The sequence below is a fragment of the Pimephales promelas genome, chromosome 5, assembly GCF_988280905.1.
Source record: "Pimephales promelas chromosome 5, fPimPro1.hap1.1, whole genome shotgun sequence".
Taxonomy (NCBI): Eukaryota; Metazoa; Chordata; class Actinopteri; order Cypriniformes; family Leuciscidae; genus Pimephales; species Pimephales promelas.
The window spans coordinates 40079720-40100464 of record NC_142773.1 but is presented as its reverse complement, the minus strand read 5'-3'; the positions used below and the strand labels follow the sequence as shown (position 1 = coordinate 40100464).

The 20745-nt window shown below is 36.0% G+C and overlaps 1 long non-coding RNA gene across 1 annotated transcript; it reads left to right on the top strand.

Moving 5' to 3' along the window:
* Positions 1–4680: 4680 nt before the first annotated feature.
* Positions 4681–18905, top strand: LOC148981509 (uncharacterized). Its single transcript, XR_016168594.1, has 4 exons — positions 4681–4838; positions 9785–9833; positions 18010–18084; positions 18218–18905. It is a non-coding gene; the product is annotated as an uncharacterized LOC148981509 (long non-coding RNA).
* Positions 18906–20745: the final 1840 nt, after the last annotated feature.

Genomic DNA, 20745 nt, shown 5'->3' with positions numbered 1-20745 from the left:
TTATCTGGAATCGTTTAAAGCCCTGTTTGCACTGAAACTGTCTTTTGGCCCTTGAACCGTTTGGTTCCCATTGAAGTCCATTATATGGAGAAAAATCCTGGAATGTTTTCATCAAAAACCTTAATTTCTTTTCGACTGAAGAAAGAATGACGTGGACATCTTGGATGACATGGGGGTGAGTAAATGATCAGCAAAAATTTTCAAAAGTGAACTACTTCTTTAAATTACGTTAATGGCGCAATTTTGCATATTTTTTAAATGAAATTATTTAAATGCGCTGAGGAACTTGAATTAGTCGTTAACATTGACAGCCCTAATAATAATAATAATTATTATTATAATTTAATAATAATAATTTTCCACAAATCGTTGCGTTTATATTTATTGTTTTGATCTAAGTCTAATGGTACATGGGTAATCTCTACATTTTTTTTAAATTAAGACTGGATGGATATTTACATTAAATAAGTTAGTCTGTGAATGTTGTTGTTGTCCGGGAGCTCATATTTAGAGACGTACCAAATGGTGCCAATTTTTCATAGACCCGAGATTAAAGAAACAACCACAACAATGACAATTGTTTATAAGGTACCCAGATAGCAAACTGACATTGAATCAACGTGGAAATATGACATTGAAACAACGTTGATCTGACATTGTTTTGCTCATCGAATTAACGTTGAACCAACGTCAGACGTGTCATTCTTTCAAAACTAACGGAAAATCAACTTCAAATCAACGCGTTGTTTCAACGTTATGAAAGCAAACCAATTTTCGATTTTCATTTAGCTTTGAAGAATGCCGCGTCTGACGTTGGTTCAACATTAATTCGATGAGCAAAATCAACGTTGTTTCAATGTCATGAGAGACGTCGTTTCCACGTTGATTCAATGTCAGTTTGCTGTCTGGGTAAGAATTTCGTTAAAAACTATTAGTCAAATCGATTATCATTCTATAGTTGTCACAACAAAAACTTGGCATTTTTGTTTCTGCTTTACCAAAAATCTCGTCTTTATTCGTGAAAACTGCCAGGTGTAGTGTGTGTGTCCCAGATAGCAAACTGACATTGAATCAACGTGGAAATATGACATTGAAACAACGTTGATCTGACATTGTTTTGCTCATCGAATTAACGTTGAACCAACGTCAGATGCGTCATTCTTTCAAAACTAACGGAAAATCAACTTGAAATCAACGCGTTGTTTCAACGTTATGAAAGCAAACCAATTTTCGATTTCATTTAGCTTTGAAGAATGCCGCGTCTGACGTTGGTTCAACATTAATTCGATGAGCAAAATCAACGTTGTTTCAATGTCATGAGAGACGTCGTTTCCACGTTGATTCAATGTCAGTTTGCTGTCTGGGTAAGAATTTCGTTAAAAACTATTAGTCAAATCGATTATCATTCTATAGTTGTCACAACAAAAACTTGGCATTTTTGTTTCTGCTTTACCAAAAATCTCGTCTTTATTCGTGAAAACTGCCAGGTGTAGTGTGTGTGTCCCAGATAGCAAACTGACATTGAATCAACGTGGAAATATGACATTGAAACAACGTTGATCTGACATTGTTTTGCTCATCGAATTAACGTTGAACCAACGTCAGATGCGTCATTCTTTCAAAACTAACGGAAAATCAACTTGAAATCAACGCGTTGTTTCAACGTTATGAAAGCAAACCAATTTTCGATTTCATTTAGCTTTGAAGAATGCCGCGTCTGACGTTGGTTCAACGTTAATTCGATGAGCAAATCAACGTTGTTTCAATGTCATGAGAGACGTCGTTTCCACGTTGATTCAATGTCAGTTTGCTGTCTGGGGTGTGTGTGTGTGTGTGGCATGTGATGGTGGGTTTGGTTCTCCGCTGCTAATTGCATTCGCAACAAGGAGAGGCCTGTCAATTATGCTCTGTTTCAGGCAGCTTGACCAGCCGTGCCACGTCTCAGAACAGAGGAACAGAACTGTGAAACATCTGCACATCTGACAAGGAAGAGGGCAGGCGGACGGGAAGATCAAAGGAGGATCGAGAGAAAGAAATGCAGATTGGAGGTAAAAGAGAAAGTGGAGAGTATCATCTGGGAGTGCACAGACTGGGCCTGTCCAAAGCGAGCCGCCTTTAATGTTTGCTGGTCTGGGTCCAATTAAGAAGACACAGCGATCGCTCACCATGCCCAATGGAGAGGAAGAAGTGACTTCTTTCTAATGGAGGGAAAGTGAACTCAATCGCAGGTCAAATCAGCCATTAAACCGAGTGTCGGCATCTGTCCTCACACCCTTCCTCATATTCACTCCTCATTCACCTCCATAGAATAATTGTAGGAAATGTCTATCATCGGTAGCCCTTATTCCACAGCTTACTGCTGTGACCGCCTGATGTGATCGCTTGAGCGTGTTATGAAATGATGGGATACTGACACTGATGCTTTGTTGATTTGAAGATGATTTCCATAAAATAAATGAAAACAGCTAGGCAAATTGATATGCTTTAGCAGCATAGATGCACTTTTTCTTTATAAAAATACATTGGTAATACCTTAACACAATGTTATTGTGTTTAACATTTAATCAAAAACCATTTAGGCTGTTTTTAGGGTAGCAGTAATATATATAGAATTGAACTTGCGTATCTTTTTAATTTTTGCCTGTGGTTAATCAAATTTCACCCTCATTTCCTTTCATAAATTTCTTTTAAACTGTCTTAGTCTAGTCTAAGCAGTTTATGCAACCGGCCACCCAATGCCATACTAACCCCATAGATTTGCCCTTGCAACACCGAACACATCTTGGTGGTGAGGATTGCATGGGAAAGACCGCCATTTTTTTTCATAAAATGTAAAAATATAGATAAGAAATGAACTGAATAATGAGGAAATCCTCTGGAGCTTGAAGGTGTGAGTGGGATTTCTGAGTTTGCAGTCTGGTAGCCACACGTAGTCCAGGGATTTGAGCGTTTTCGTAGAGAGGAGGGGGACATGATCGCGTGAAAAACAGGCCTATTATCAGCGTAATTAAGGAAGGACACCCCCTCACACGCCACAAGTGACTGCTCACTGAGCTGGAGGATTTCAGAGAGAGATGATGATGTCCTAATTTGATATCCTCTTGTCATCGAGATCTCAAAAGACCACTTCAGCTTACCAGAGCGTTTATGCTGGTTTTCCTGGTTTTCTGTTTTCTTATACACTCTCAGAAAAAAGCTGTCACTGGGGCTGTACCTTTTCAAAAGGTACACTTTTGTCCATTTCAGGTGCTAATATTTACATTTCAGGTGCTAATATGAAAATTTCAGGTGCTAATGTGTACATTTTAGGTGCTAATATTTACATTTCAGGAGCTAATATGAACATTTCAGGTGCTAATGTGTACATTTCCGGTGCTAATATTTCCATTTCAGGAACTAATATGTACATTTCTGGTGCTAATATTTACATTTCAGGAACTAATATTTACATTTCAGGAACTAATATGTACATTTCAGGTGCTAATATGTACATTTCAGGTGCTAATATTTACATTTCAGGAGCTAATATTTACATTTCAGGAACTAATATTTACATTTCAGGAACTAATATGTACATTTCAGGTGCTAATATGAACATTTCCGGTGCTAATATTTCCATTTCAGGAACTAATATGTACATTTCTGGTGCTAATATTTACATTTCAGGAACTAATATGTACATTTCAGGTGCTAATATTCATATTTCAGGTGCTAATATTTACATTTCAGGCGCTAATATTTTAGGTACTAATATGTACATTTTAGGTGTTAATATACATTATAGGTGCTAATACGTACATTTCAGGTGCTAAAATATACATTTCAGGTGCTAATATGCACATTTTAGGTGCTAATATACATTTCAGGTGCTAATATGTACTATTAAGGTACCAATATGCAGTCTTTGGGTACAAATTGTACCTTTTAAAAAGGTACAGCCCCAGTGACAACTTTTGTACCTTTTTTTCTGAGAGTGATAGGAAGATGAGGCAGGGTCATTTGCTTTTCAACTATATAAATTAGACTGGCAAACTTTACCTGCAAAGGTTAATTTAGCACTTTCTGGAGAGATTTCTGTCAGGTCCACTTTCGTCAAACACGATTGACAATTAGCACACAGTTTGGATTGGTGGTGTAAAAAAAGGTACGAAAGCTGTCACTGGGCTGTACCTTTTTAAAAGGTATACGCTTTTGTACCTAAAGGGTGCATATTGGTACTTTAATGGTACATATTGGCACTTAAAATGTACATATTAGTACATAAAAGGGGCAAAAGTGTACCGGTATGGTTCCATTCTGGGCCAGAACCAGAACCCCCCGTGCATCCATGCAGCCTAGCATGGATAAGAGCAGGGAGAGCAGCATTAACAGAACACAACCAACATCAATGTATGCAGATATCATTGATTCAAGATTTTAAAGTACAACATTATTCGAGAATTGTGTATTATTATTATTATAAGCAATTAAATGTCTCCTTGCTATTTTTTAAACATTCATAATCATTTCAATCAATTTTGATATTTTTAGGTCAAACCGTTCATGTCTATCAGTCATATAATGGAGGTCTATGGTCACCACCTCAAAGAGCATGCACAGAGAAGTCCAAATTAAACATGAGTTAATGACTGGTAAATGTAAGTACACATTGATGGCCTAAGACATGAAATGAGCAGTTTGTGTGAGAAAATGAACAGTATTTATATAATTTTTACCTCTTATAATCACAGTCACGTCCAAGTACTCTGAGGGCGAGGGCGCTTCGGTCTGCGCAAGCACCGGAAAGCCCCGGAAACTACTGTGGAAACAAAGACAACTACATCTTGGATGCCCTTGAGGTAAGCTAAAACATATCAAAAAATTAATTTCAAAGTGAACTATTCCTTTAAAAAAAAAAACTTCCTGACACACATTTTAATGTTATTTTCCTAATAAACGATGTATTGATAATTTCTGCTTTAGTCCAGTAGATGTTTATTTTGAAATATTATTAACAATATAAAAGTAATTTGTTTAATTTATAAAAATCAGTAAAGATTTCACCGCTGTGAACCACCACGAGCTGAAGGTGAACGTGTCAATCAGTGTTTTTTCAGCAAAGTTTTGATCATGTTTTAATCTAGAGGCCACACGGAAGGCTTTAAAGGGTTAAACTTTGGTGCATAACTCATTCATCGTGTTCTTCTCGAGTTATGCGGCTTGTTGATCGATGTGATTTCAGTGGTTTTAATTGGATGTTTATTTGCAACCAAAGAAAGTTTGTGCACCTTTTCTCTCGCCCTTGATGGTCAGTGGTTTTATTTATTGTGGTGTTGTTATGATAAAGACAGATGGGGTTTTATGGACGCTCCTCCCAAACACATTTGCTGTCATCAGTGTGGAAAAAATAGACCTTGTAGGCATTAAAGATGATGAATCGCGTTCGCCCACACACGTCGCATGTTTCACATGTTCTTGTTCTCTATCCCTTTTCTGTTTCTCTCACTTTCTCTCTTTCTCCATTCTTTTTATTTGTTCTATTGTCTTGTACGGCACCTCGTTTTTGCCTAAATGTCATAGTTATGAAAATTTCTGGTGCTCAATGTGAGCAATAATAAAAGTGATGATTGCTTCATCAAGCACCAAATTTTGACTCGTTTGGATTCGTTTTGAAATGCAACCTCTCGGAAAAAAGGTAAAATAGTCTGATACTTTCTTTTTAGAAATTATCATCCCAACCAGACTGCAAAACCCCAGGAACTCAAGAGATATTATTGGAGAGGTGGTATTTTTTTATACTGACAGATTAATGGAAACATGTGAAACGTGAGCAATGACTTGAAAAGACCTGCTCAATATCACCAGACCTTCTCATACTGCCATTATAACTCTCTCTCTCTCTCTCTTGAAGTCACAGGTATTAGAAAGAGCAAAAGGGCCTTTCAGCTTTAATGAGATATCACAGCCACTTATGGGAGTTGAGCAACTTTTTCTAGGGATAAAAATTTCTTTTTAAACGAACATGACTTTATGATCTCCGTCTGCTGTCAGACATCTGACATAAATGAATGTGTGAGAAATCAAAATCCTAATGCAACTTGTGAACTCGACAATTACTGTGAGAATCCATTACTGCAACCAATGAGCAATACAAAACTAGAACTCGGGATGTGATTTTGTCAAAGATATTCAAATAAAAAAGGGGCTTGGGAGTCAATGCCAAATGACTCCATACTGAATTCTAGTTTTTTGCTTGTGTGTGTGTGTGTGTGGGATTAATTTAGCTTACTGTTGAAAATCATTAAGCAAATTGAGAATGCATTCGTGTGATTGCAATTGTTACTTTATTTATTTTATGTACAGTACTTTAGCATTATTTGGTCTCACAATTACAGTGTTGTAGTTGAAGCAAATTAGCTCTAAATAAATATTAATAATCATAACTTGTTATACTAATCAATTGGTTGGTTAATAGAGTTAACTTAAAGGTCCCGTTCTTCATGGTTTTTTTTTGAAGCTTTGATTGTGTTTACAGTGCGTAATATAACGTGTTCATGTTTCGCGTGTAAAAAAACACTAATAAAACCAACTTATCTGATTGTAGTCATGGTAACCAAGACCCCTCTTGTCCTTGTTGGGGGGATGGGATAGATCCAAGTGTGAATTTTAAATATTATTTGTTGTTATATAACAAATAATTGTGTCTGATTTGTCTCAGTTGTTACATAGTTTTGACAAAACATTTCTATTTCATATTAAGTTGTGTCAAACAGGCTTCTGTTCTTCATATTGTCCTGTATATGGACAGTAAATACAAACATTTCAAACAATTCCAATAAATACAGTATATAGTATTGTGTATAGTGCCTATCCAAAATCCAGTGACCTCACCAAGCGTCAAGAAATGCCTCCACCCCCAATTCACAAGACAATCCATCCATCAGGGGGCAAGGTTAGTGTCTAGTAATTATAATTTGCCTTATTAAATCGATACGTCGTCTTTTAGATGGAGAGGCAGATGTGTGCGTGCTTTAATTGCTCAGACAGGTGTGAAACAGACACCAGCTGTGATGTGGAAGTGAAACAGAAAGAGGTGTCGGGGTGCAGAAACAGCAGTCAGACCCACTGAGACAATAACTCGGCATCAACACGCTCCCCTTCAGTCAAATGAATGTTTTCTTAAAGTTAATTGTAGTTTTAAGTCATTGATTTCAGTGTTACATTTGAAAATGTGCCCCTGTCACCCGATGTACGGTGCACAATGTTGCTTGAAGCAGAAATCACACGATAACAAGACACATACTGAGAGTAAGAAGCGATTTCACAATATCGGTGATGCAAGTAATTAAGAAAGGTGCAATTACGGCTATCTCACAATTACATTTTCTTTCTGTATATTCTTGGTTTTGTTTTTTTGTATTATTAGTTTTATTCATTATAGTAACACCAACTGTGATTCTACAACATCAGAGCCAACAGTTTTGTGGCAAACAGATAAAGTGAAAGATTTAACAAACAGTTTGTGCACAAAAAGTTTATCACAGAGATAAAGAATCAGCATACAAATCTCAACAATGGTGACAACAGTATTCATGCTACAATGCATGCTGGGAGCCTGGGTGAGTTCCTGTGCTAGTACCCAGCATGCACTGCGACATTGAACTGTTAATGTCACCATTGTTGAGATTCATATGCCGATTCCTGATCTCTTTTTTTTTTATTAAACAGTCAGACATACATACAAACCAACATAGTGCGGTAGTGAGCAATGCCTTAATTCTGCATGGCATTAACAAGGTGCTGAAAGCATTCTTTAGAAATGTTGGCCCATGTTGATCGGATAGCATCTTGCAGTTGATGGAGATTTGTGGGATGCACATCCAGGGCACGAAGCTCCCGTTCCACCACATCCCAAAGATGCTCTATTGGGTTGAGATCTGGTGACTGTGGCGGCCATTTTAGTACAGTCAACTCATTGTCATGTTCAAGAAACCAATTTTAAGTCGAGCTTTGTGACATGGTGATTCGAGTTTTGTGACATGGTGCATTATCCTGCTGGAAGTAGCCATCAGAGGATGGGGACATGGTGGCCATAAAGGGATGGACATGGTCAGAAACAATGCTCTGGCATTTAAACGATGCCCAATTGGCACTAAGGGACCTAAAGTGTGCCAAGAAAACATCCCCCACACCATTACACCACCATGATGGATCCATGTCCTCATTCTGTTTACGCCAAATTCTGACTCTACCATCTGAATGTCTCAACAGAAGTCGAGACTCATCAGACCAGACAACATTTTTCCAGTTTGTAGTGGAGATGAGTGGTACGCGGTGGGGTCTTCTGCTGTTGTAGCCCATTAATATGTGCTTTATAAGTATTAATAAACATCCAATATCCCATGCAAGCTAATAAGCAAGTTAATAGTGAGATTTGGACCTTAAATTAAAGTGTTACAAAAGTTACTTAATGCACATTTAAGGATGGTGTAGGCTAACATCAAGTTCTAAAAAGTAACTATTTTAAGTATATATTTCATTTGTGACGTAAAATGTAACAGAAATGCATGTCATTGTCTTGAAACGTAATGACACACGTCACCTAAACTGAATGTGCATTGATCATTGAAGCCTTTTCAATTCTAAATGGCTTAAATTCTCCATGCATTTGTTATTGTAAAGAGAGTGACTCACAGTCCTGGTTTAAATGGTCTTCGTTAGCCTTCTACATTCAGATGCGTCATTAAACTTGCACATGTACATATGATGAAAGCGTATCGGTGCAGAAAGCTAATCCCTTGCTTTCAAGACCCCTCTCTGGAGTTCAGATGTGTTGTTGCAATGTATTATTTTGGTTTTACGGCTGTTTCACCAGTGCATGTGAGCGCTACACACACGCTAAGAGGCTGTTCTCGGCGGGGGGCTCGTCTCTCCAGTCCAAACCCGCTCTAATTGGCTACTGTTTGCATGTAGCCATATTTCTCAGCGCTAATAATGAAAATAGCTCAGATGCAACAACTAGTCAGAGTCTGATTAGTAGCAAAAAAAAAAAAAAAAAAACAATTACCCATGCTATCATTAAGGAGAGGATATAATGTCTAGTCTTTACATTGTTAACAAGTGTTACAGTGTTAAATAGTAGAGGGAATATTTTTGCTTATTTTTTTACCTCTTCTAAATCCCTCAAATTGAGGCAATTGTTGACAATTGTGGCGAATAGCATTATATTATTTGTGAAATATTTGAGTTGAGCACAGTTTGAGACAAACATCATCAGGAGGAACATTGTTCAAACCTCAAACAATTCTTTCAGTTGTTTTGCTGCCCATCTTTATTAGCTTCATCAGTTTGGCTTTTAAACATTTTTGTGATGTGATCATTTTCCGTGCCTTTTCCCCATTATTCTCAGATCATTTGGATGATCTGTTAATTAAAACATTTCCTAGAATTACACTCTGACATATACTTTACATAGTACTAATGTTAACTTGTATCATTCTGATTTCCTTGTATCTGACATAGAGCCATTTTTATGATGACATGTAGCCCTTTTTGCAAATGTTGAAGTGGCACTTGACGCTGGTTTCGTCATCACATAATGTCAGGAAGAACAACGTGTTCAAAAGGTCAATAGATTATTATAAGAATTAGTATTACTCTATTATTTTATTTCCTCTTAAGATTTCCCTTTGGAAATCCAATTTTCCTCCTTGGTGGTGGCGAATTAAATGTGAAGTGTGTAATTTCTCGGCCATAATCTCACCAAATGGAATTGCAAAAGTAATTGCTGTGTTGTAATTCACAGGGTCCCACAGTGTTGACTGCCACGTCATCCAACGCACACAACACTTGAGGTGAGCAAATTAGGAGTTTTATGTACGATGATATCTCTCATATTTAACAGACGTATGTTGGGTCACTGGGTTATGACCCACTGATTTTTATGCTGCCCATCTGACATCCCACAGTTAAGGACCGTTCACAGCAATGACGATATAGGTAACGATATAGTTATAGTTATAAAAAATAGTTCTAAATATAAAAGAATAGCCAACACCACAACTTTAATGATAACGGTGCAGGGAAATTATATTGTTAGAGTCAGTTTCATAATGATTTTTTTGCAGCTGATGAATGATAAAAACACCGACAGCCAATCAGAATCCATCCTGCTTTAAAGAGCTTGAGCAATTGTAACATATTTAAAGATGTCTTCATTTAGGTTTGTGTATATTTGTTTATATAATATTCTGTATGTGTGTCACACATATATGTACGGAAGAGGATTAGCGCCAAACAATAATAAAAAAAAAACCCATCTCGAGATTATAGTCATTATACTGCGAGATTAAACTCGTTAAATTTCTAGAATAAAGTCGTTGTGTTTCGAGAAAATTTTTTTTACATTACGAGAAAAAAGTCAAAATACAATCTTGAGAATAAACTCATTAAATATCGAGAATAAAGTCGTTGTGTTTAGAGAAAAAAACTCGTTAAATTGTGAGAAAAAAGTCGAAATACAATCTTGAGAATAAACTCATTAAATATCGAGGATAATGTCGTGTTTTGAGAAAAGACTCGTAAAATTTCAAGAAAAAAAGTTGAAATAAAATCTTGAGAATAAACTCGTTAAATATCGAGAAGAAAGTCGTGTTTCGAGAAAAATTAGTTAAATTTCGAGAAAAAAAGTCGAAATACAATCTTGAGAATAAACTCATTAAATATCGAGGATAATGTCGTTGTGTTTCGAGAAAAAACTTGTTAAATTTCGAGAAAAAAAGTCGAAATACAATCTTGAGAATAAACTTGTTAAATATCGAGAATAAAGTCGTTGTGTTTCGAGAGAAAACTCGTTAAATTTCGAGAAAAAAGTCTAAATACAATCTAGAGAATAAACTCGTTATATATCGAGAATAAAGTCGTGTTTCGAGAAAAAACTTGTTAAATTTCGAGAAAAAAAGTCGAAATACAATCTTGAGAATAAACGCATTAAATTTCGAGAATAAAGTCATGGTTACTTAGTAAAAACCTTTGCATTGCTGCCACACTACCATTTTCGGTCCCCATGCCCGCGCGGAGCTCTCGGGACACCCTCCTAGCCAGTAGGCAAACTGTTTTTATGAAGTAGCTAACTGGTTATTACTTTAGGATCGTTATTGGTTGTGTGTAGTCTATCAGTAGGCTATCCAATGAACACTGGTCGAATGCATTATTCTCTTCATTTCATTTTGACTTTTTTTCTCGAAACACAATGACTTTATTCTCGAAATTTAATGCGTTTATTCTCAAGATTGTATTTTGACTTTTTTTCTCGAAATTTAACAAGTTTTTTCTAGAAACACGACTTTATTCTCGATATATAACAAACGTATTCTTTCTAAATATTTCGACTTTTTTCTCGAAATTTAACGAGTTTTTTTCCCGCAACACGACTTTATTCTCAAATGAATGAGTTTATTCTCAAGATAGTATTTCGAGTTTTTTTTTTCTCGAAACACGACTTTATTCTCGATATTTGACGAGTTTATTCTCAAGATTGTATTTTGACATTTTCTTGAAATTTAACGAGTTTTTTCTCGAAACACAACGACTTTATTCTCGATATTTAACAAGTTTATTCTCAAGATTGTATTTCGACTTTTTTCCCCGAAATTTAACGAGTTTAATTTCACATTATAATGACTTTATGGTTTTATTTCTTTATTATTTTTTTATTATTGCTTGGCCCTAATCCTTTTCCATATATATATATATATATATACAAACACACCTAAATTAAATGTAATATATATATATATATATATTAGGGCTGTGCAAAAATTAATTGCGATTAATCGCATCCAAAATAAAAGTCTGTGTTTACATAATATATTTGTGTGTGCTGTATATAATTATATTGTATATATAAATACCTATGCATGCATGTATATATTTAAGAATTGTTTGCACTTAAATTCTGTATATATATATAAAATATATAATCTATATTATATAAATATAAATATTTTATATATGAATAACACATTTTCTTAAATATATACATGAATGTGTGTGTATTTATATATACAAAATAATTATATACAGCACACACAAATATATTATGTAAACACAGACTTTTATTTTGGATGCGATTAATCGCAATTAATTTTTGCACAGCCCTAATATATATATATATATATATATATACACACCTAAATTAAATGCTATATACATATATATATATATATATATATATATATATATATATATATATATATATATATATATATATATATATGCATATGAACACACCTAAATTAAATGCAAAAAATGCATGATTGCTACTGAAACTTTAATTCTGTTGACTTCGCTTGGCTGATTGGAACATGTTTTTTATTATTATTAACTCTCCTCATCTTCCATTATTCAATCAAACTGGGATATCTGAAAGCACTTTAACATCTAAAACAAATCATATTCATAAAGTTTATTGCACCTTCTGGCTGCATTTCATGTTGGAGCAAACAAACGATTCTTCCTACTGTTTCGGTGTGACTTTCATGCCATCTGGAAATGGCTGTCAGCGCCCTTGATAAAGCCAAGAAATCTTAGCGTTTTGGCTCTAACAATACTTTTTAATGAGAATATTTGGCAGAAGTGTGAAAGGTCTTTAGAGCGAGTTGATTCAAAGTCCTGTTGATTCAGGCACGCTCTCATTACCTTTCCTCCCACTTCTCTCTTTCAGCAATGAGCATTTCATGATCAAAGGATGCCTCCGCAGTTAACACACTCTTTCCACAAAGCTCATATTAATGAACAGATTTACCCAACATCATCCCGGCCTGGTTCACCGAAACATCATCAGGAAACCCAACCAGCGGCGGTGCTGGAACATGTGGCGCGTGTGTACACGGGTGTCAGTGCACATGTTGCACATGATTAAAACCTCTGCCATGGATTTCTTCAGCTCATGGGACTCTCTTATATAATACCATCTCAATAATGTGCTTCTTTCTTTCACGCCTGCCTTACAGAGGGATCAATCCATCTAAATGCCACCTCACAAAGGAATAGCACTAGTTAAAACCAATGAACTTGGCTTCGTAATGCTGAAGCGCATAATCGATATTTCCTCTCCTTTGATAAGTTGTGGTTGGTCAATGGCGCATTGACTATCGAATGCTGACCCCGGTGCCGGAGACGGCAGGTGACTCCGATCTCCAGCGTTGAAGTCAATTACGGGAACAAAAGCCACTCTGAAATGCCATGACTGATTCACTCAGAGCGTACAGAGAGCACAGCTGTTGCGTTCGGGAAGCGGTTTGAGCTGAATCCGCCACTGGGGAAACTTTCAATTTTACTGCTCAGTGTGCGAATGAATGGAAAATAACAAAATATATCACATTTCTCAAACTCGCACAGTACAATTTGCTCACGGAGTCATGTGCAGTAATGATTATTTACGACGGTACTGTAGGTGGCTGTAAAGTTTCTCGAATCAGCCGGTGAAAAAAGCCGAACGTTTACAGGTTATTACCAGCCATAATGGTTGAATGCTGTTTCCTGCAAAAACATAAAAAATAGCTTCAGTTCCAGGCAGGCGCTGAGGCTTTTTTTCCCCTAGATTTGGGATGGCAATATATAGCGAACAATAATGTGTTTTGGAGGTGCAGTCCTGAACGCCAAGGGCTTGACTCATCACATCACCTTCAACATCTCACACTCCAGTCAACAACACATACAGGAGCCAAAACACACTTTCACTTTAAAGGGTTAGTTCACCCCAAAATGAAAATTAAGTCATTAATTACTCACCCCCATGCTGTACCAACCCCGTAAGACCTTCGTTCATCTTCGGAACACAAATAAAGATATTTTAATTGAATCTGAGAGCTGGATCAGTCCTACATAGGATGCCTAAGGGACTGGCTCTTGACGGCCCATAAAGTCATTAAAGAAATGGTTTAAATATTCCATGTGCCTACAGCGGCTCAATTATAAGTTTATCAAGCGACGAGACTACTTTTTGTGCGAAAAAAACATAAATAACGACTTAATTCGACTATTCTATTACTTCCTTATAGACCAACGCCACTTTTGCGTCATCGAAGGGTAACGCCCCCTTTTGGGGGAAAACACCTCTATACTGTCTATGGGAAAACAAACGGATTCCCATGAGAACAGAACTCGCACTAGATCTGCAAAGTTTCTTGATAGCAAAAATGGCACAAACTTAAAGAAGCTAACGTTACTGAATACGGGGTTACAGAGGTGTCCCTTTGAAATGGTCGAAAACTGGATTAATGACCCCACACAGCGGCCAAATATGGACTATTCAGACATCTAACGTTAATCACCAAGTAAGCACGTAGCATTTTTTTCATTAACACTCACATTATGACAAACTAGACGATGAATGGATCATATTTAACTTGATTTAAGCTATTGACATAGTCTAATAAGGTAACGTTAGCTGCTAACAGCTTAGTCTTTCTAATAGCTAGTCGACAACAAAACTGTCAATAAAACAGTTAAATCTTAACTTAAATCAAGTTAAATATGATCCACGTGACATGGCCTCATCGTCTAGTAGTTTGTCATAGGCTACTGTGAGTGTGTAAATGATAAATAAATAAATAAAAAGGCTACTTACTTGGGATAGTGGTAACGTATGTCTGAATAGTCCATATTTGGCCACTGTGTGGGGTCATTAATCCAGTTTTCGACCATTTCAAAGGGACACCTCTGTAACCCCGTATTCAGTAACGTTAGCTTCTTTAAGTTTGTGCCATTTTTGCTATCAAGAAACTTTGCAGATCTAGTGCGAGTTCTGTTCTCATGGGAATCCGTTTGTTTTCCCATAGACAGTATAGAGGTGTTTTCCCCCAAAAGAGGGGGCGTTACCCTTCGATGACGCAAAAGTGGCGTTGGTCTATGGGCGCATGCGCGAGAACTGAGACGAGGACGTTCTCATTCGTCTACTTTTTGTTACCGGCTGCTCCGCTTAGGAGTTTTACCGCCCCCTACCGTATAAAATGATGATCCATATATAAGGCGCTCCGGATTATAAGGAACACTGTCGTTTTTTGAGAAGATTAAAGGCTTTTAAGTGCACCTTATAGTGCGGAAAATACGCAAATTGAAAAGCGTATGTACAGCGCGCATCTTCCTCTGCTTGTAAACAGAAAGTTTTGCGCTTCCAGCTATATCAGCACATCATCTTATACGGTAGGGGGCGGTAAAACTCCTAAGCGGAGCAGCCGGTAACAAGAAGTAGACGAATGAGAACGTCCTCGTCTCAGTTCTCGCGCATGCGCCCATAAGGAAGTAATGGAATAGTCGAATAAAGTCGTTATTTATGTTTTTTTCGCACAAAAAGTAGTCTCGTCGCTTGATAAACTTATAATTGAGCCGCTGTAGGCACATGGAATATTTAAACCATTTCTTTAATGACTTTCTGGGCCGTCAAGAGCCAGTCCCTTAGGCAGTCTATGTAGGACTGATCCAGCTCTCAGATTCAATCAAAAATATCTTTATTTGTGTTCCGAAGATGAACGAAGGTCTTACGGGGTTGGTACAGCATGGGGGTGAGTAATTAATGACTTAATTTTCATTTTTGGGTGAACTAACCCTTTAATATCTCAACTGTAGAGCGAATGGAGACTTTTAAAGCACCATAAAATTAAAATTGACAATTAGTAGTATTGATCTGTGCACATCATTGTTGTTTTTCATGTGCCTCATAAGTTTTAATCAAAATAACTTCCCCTCTTTTAGCTCATCTCTTCTCTGATGATGATGATGAGGGCGGGGCAACCTGTCACTCACATGAGATCCACCAATAGCAAACCACAATCATCCAAACAATTCCCCACATTCGCTCACATATACAGGGCCGTTTCATAATGACTTTAAATCTCCTGTTTAGATTTTTGTTGTTGTTGAAAAAGACCCCAGTAATGCCAATAAAACTGTCTAGTTTCCATGCTTGTGCACTATTTAGAATTGAATTGAGATGACTCCTTAATTCCAATTCAATTCTTGAATTTGTATTGATGTCAAAAATAGGATTGCAATTCGAATTTGAATTAAAGGAAGCAGAATTGCAATTTAATAAAAAATTAAAGAAATTCATGTTTTTCATGTGAAATCTTTAATAATGAAGCTTTACATGTCCGATATGATTGCATTACATATTCTATAAATGATATTAGTTTGAACTACTTGTACAGATTAAACAGGACATGTTTTTCTCCAGTCACAGACCAAATAATTAAGTTTGATTTATTGTAATTGTTTTGTGGAACATGATAGAACATGACTCCATTTCCCAGAATTACTTAAGTAAATCTTTAGGGGGAAATGACAATTTGAGTGTATATATATATATATATATATATGAAGAGTTCAGATGCAAAAGCCTCTAAATGCCATTTGAAATTATCTTCTTTAATGATGATTTTTGTCAAACTTGTATATTTAAGTTCAGTAATTACACTTAAATAACAATTAATAGGTAATTATCATTGCCATTTAAGTGAAATCACTGAACTTAAATATACAAGCTTGATAAAAAATGATCATTCTAGAAGAAAATTTCAAATGGCATTTAGAGGCTTTTGCATCTGAACTCTTCATATATATATATATATATATATATATACGTACATATATATATATACAGTATATATATGTATATATATATATACATATATATATATATGTATTTATGTATATATATTAGAACAAAATGTATGCGGGGTTTAAGAGTGACTAGTAACGCGTAATGAAATAATGTTGTTAAATTACAAAATGAGTGCAATTGTATTTAGTTGTATTTACTGAGGTAAAATGTGTAATTCAATTAGTTACTAATCAAATTAAAAGGAAATTGCTTTACATTGAAGTAATACAAATAAAGTAATCTAAACCACATTTATAACTTATATAACTAAGCAATTACATTTCCAAAGTAACCTTCCTAACATTGGAACATGACATCATGACTTTTGCGTAAACATACACGCCACTTTCAAGTCAAGAGGCCTGTTATCTATACGCATTTTAAGCTATCCGCGTGTATGCGTCTACGCCGTTAAATGTCCGAGTGATTCCGCGTGTATGTACACGCCGTTAAATGTCCGAGCGAAACGAAGCAAAATGTAGATCTACATCTGGGGAGCGATATTTTTTTTTCCTAGGATGGTAGGGGAAGACTCATAAATGCTATTAACCCCAGTAACGGGTAGGTTTAGGGATGGGGTTGGGGTAGGTCAAATATTTATATATACAGTAATGTAACGTTAAGTCAACGGCGTTCATAAACATGCTTAAAAGCGATTATGCATGTTAATAGCACGCCAAAAATGGAAATACGAAATGGCGTGTCATACATACGCCATTTCATGAGATCAGTCTCAACATTGAATCTATGTGAGATTCAACACATTCTTTCTGTTGTGTGACTGTGTGCAAATTTCTTTGAATTGTCATGAATTTAATTCCACTTCCTGTCATTCCAATTCAAATTCAACTTCCTGTAGAGCGGAGTCAATTCAATTCAAATTCCAATTCATTAATATTGAATGGATGCCATTTCGGAAATTCTGAATTGTGCACAAGCCTGAAAAGATCTCGAATTGTGCTCAGATTAGTTCTCATTTTAAAAATGAATAAACTATTGGCAGCTCTACTACATTTACATTACAACCCAGAAAACGTACATTGTTTGTAGCCTAATCTTTGTTTTTGTTGTTTTGAGATACAAATACATACTTTATAAATACATACAAATACCAAGTCTGCAATAAAACGTCTTGAGATCTCAGTCTGAAATCAAATAATCTTATCATATTTTCCCCAAACTAAACAAGCTGTTGTCTACATTAGTTTAATATGGATGTGTTGCCATGTCCCCACCCCCAAACAAACAAACAAAAAAACATGGTAATACCATGGTACATAAAAGTAAACACAACTGAGGCATATTTGTTTGTGAAAACAACCCGTACAGTTTCAGCAATTGTATTTGTTTTGCTTATTTATTCACAGAGAAAGCATTGAACATGGAAGAATCTCCTGGGGGGAAAAAACATGGTGAAACTGGGGTAAAAAAAAACCTTAAAGGTAAGCATGATGGGTATTTGTTCTCTTTCTTTTGAGTAAGCCATGTATTCGTTTTTTAGTTCACTCACTTTCTTTTATTCGCATTCTTTCTCCTGCTTTGCCCGATATGTAATTATGGTGTTTCTATTTGCAGGTAGGACTTGTCTGTCTGGATAATCAACTCCATGGTGATGATGACACACAACTTTGACATTACATCTCACATCCTGATTTCTAACATAACCGATTATGCTTGTTTGTTTGCCAAGGCTAGCATCATTATTACAATTGCTTATACTTGGAGTCAGTGATTTGCCCCCTAAATATTTATTATGAACAAGAACACTGGAAAGATCTGTCTTTCATTCAGTCACCGAGAATGACAAACCTCTTCCAGTTTAATGGTACATTGAGTCACAGGAGACCTACGTATTCTCACTATCAGAATAAATGAACACAAGCTGAAGATGAAGTGAAGCGCGACTTTACTTTAACGTGTTGTGTTCGGGTCATTTTGACCCAGACAGGATTTTCTTTTTCCCGAAAATGTTAATGTTATCGCATTGGAGTACTTTTGGGGGAATTTTTTCCACCTTGTTACACTTAAAATCTTTTTAAAAAGGCTTAAAAATCTCTCTGTGTGATATATTATTATCAAATATTGGATTCAATCTTTTGTCAACTTGTTTTCTTTCAATTAGGACAGGTTTTTCATTTATTTTCAAACTGCCTGATAGTAGGCCTCATTTATCTGAGCTTATATTGGTCAAGCTATTGAAAATGAATGGGAGATTGAAAGTAAGAGAAACATTTAGTTAACAGGAGCATGCCAACCCGATCTCACGACCAAGTCGTACGAATTCGACGAATGATTAAAAAGTGGCTAATTCGTAACAATTCATACGACCTCACTCGTACGAAATAATACGATTTTGCTAAATCGTACATATTTTACGAATTGGCCAATTCGTATGAATTCGTACGAATGACCTACCCCTTACCCCGCCCCTAAACCTAACCATCACGTGGGTTTAGACAAATCGTACGAATTAGTACGAGTGAGGTCGTACGAATTAGCCACTTTTTAATCATGCGTCGAATTCGTACGAATTGGTCGTGAGATAGTGTTGAGCATGCTTATCATGTTCACATACAGTATTTTCAAGATCAATGAGGCCTTGATCAATCAGTTTAAAAAATAAATATAAAACCTGTCCTAATTGAAAGAAAAATGTTGACAAAAAAATTCAATCCAATATTTGGTGATAATATAATATTACAAGCAATTTCTTTTTTTTTTACACAGCGTATAAGGTTTAAAGGGATAGTTCACTTTGAAATTATAATTTTTTTGAATGTTTTAGCTTACCTCAAGGGCATCCAAGATGTAGGTGTCTTTGTTTTCTACCGTATTTTCAATTTTGATATTTTTAAGTGTCTATCAGTCATATAATGGAGGTCTATGGTCACCACCTAAAAGAGCATGCACAGAGAAGTCCAAATTAAACATGATTTAATGACTCGTAAATGTAAGTACACATTGATGGCCTAAGCGGTTTGTGTGAGAAAACGAACAGTATTTGTATTGTTTTTACCTCTTGTAATCGCATACTTTTATGTGCATGCTCTTTAAGGTGGTGACCATAGACCTGCATTATATGACTGCCAGACAAGAACGGTTTGACCTAAAAATATCCAAATTGAAACTACTGCAGAAACAAAGACACCTACATCTTGGATGCCCTTGAGGGAAGCTAAAACATACCAAAAATTAATTTCAAAGTGAACTATCCCTTTAAAGTCGGCATGATTTTCTTCTCTATTGTTACATATATCCGTGTGAAACAGCTTCAAGAAATGGGAGAAAAAAGCATGAGACTTGATTTTGTCCATGATGAATAAACTGAATTTGTTTTGCTATTGGTGGATCTGGTGTGAGTGACAGGTTGCCCCGCCCTCATCCTCATTTCCCAATTTACTGTACCTTTTTCCACAATATTATGAATATAAAACAGCCAGAAAGAATAAAAATAAAAGATCACATTCAGTGCAAGTATGAATGTGTCCAGTTTTGTATAATAAATGCTTAGAACAGAACAGGTCATTATTTTCTCTCATTTATATATTAAAGTCATGCAAATAATGAGGTATCAGTCAGTATTTACAAAAAACAGAAGTGTTTTGGTGTCTAAAATAGCCTCCTACAATAAGTATATTTATATTTTTGCAAGCTCCGGAGACTCATTTGCAGTATCAGTGTTGTGTTGGATGCCTCTCCTAATATTCATGGGCAGAATTAAAAATAGACACACATTAAAGAGTATAAAGATAAAGTTAATGTAGCATAGCTTGGAAGAATTTGATGAGAAATGCTTGTGGTCATGATTTCAGTCAAAAAGGAAGATTAAATAATTTCAGCGGACTGAATGGTTTTACGTGGTCGACGTCCTTTATAGCTCCGATTCAAACTGTAACCTTTCAGCCTCCTGTTGCTGGACAATTATTTCCTTGATTTCTCATCCTCGCCGACGGCCAACCTGTTTCAGGACCGACCGCTGTGCCTTAGTTTGCAGCCGTTCCTATTTAAATTCCCTCCCTGGCAATTAATCACTCTCTTAATTGGATCTGTGCATCTTAATTGCAAAAGGCCTTTTGGTTAGTTTCAATTTGTGACTCTGATGT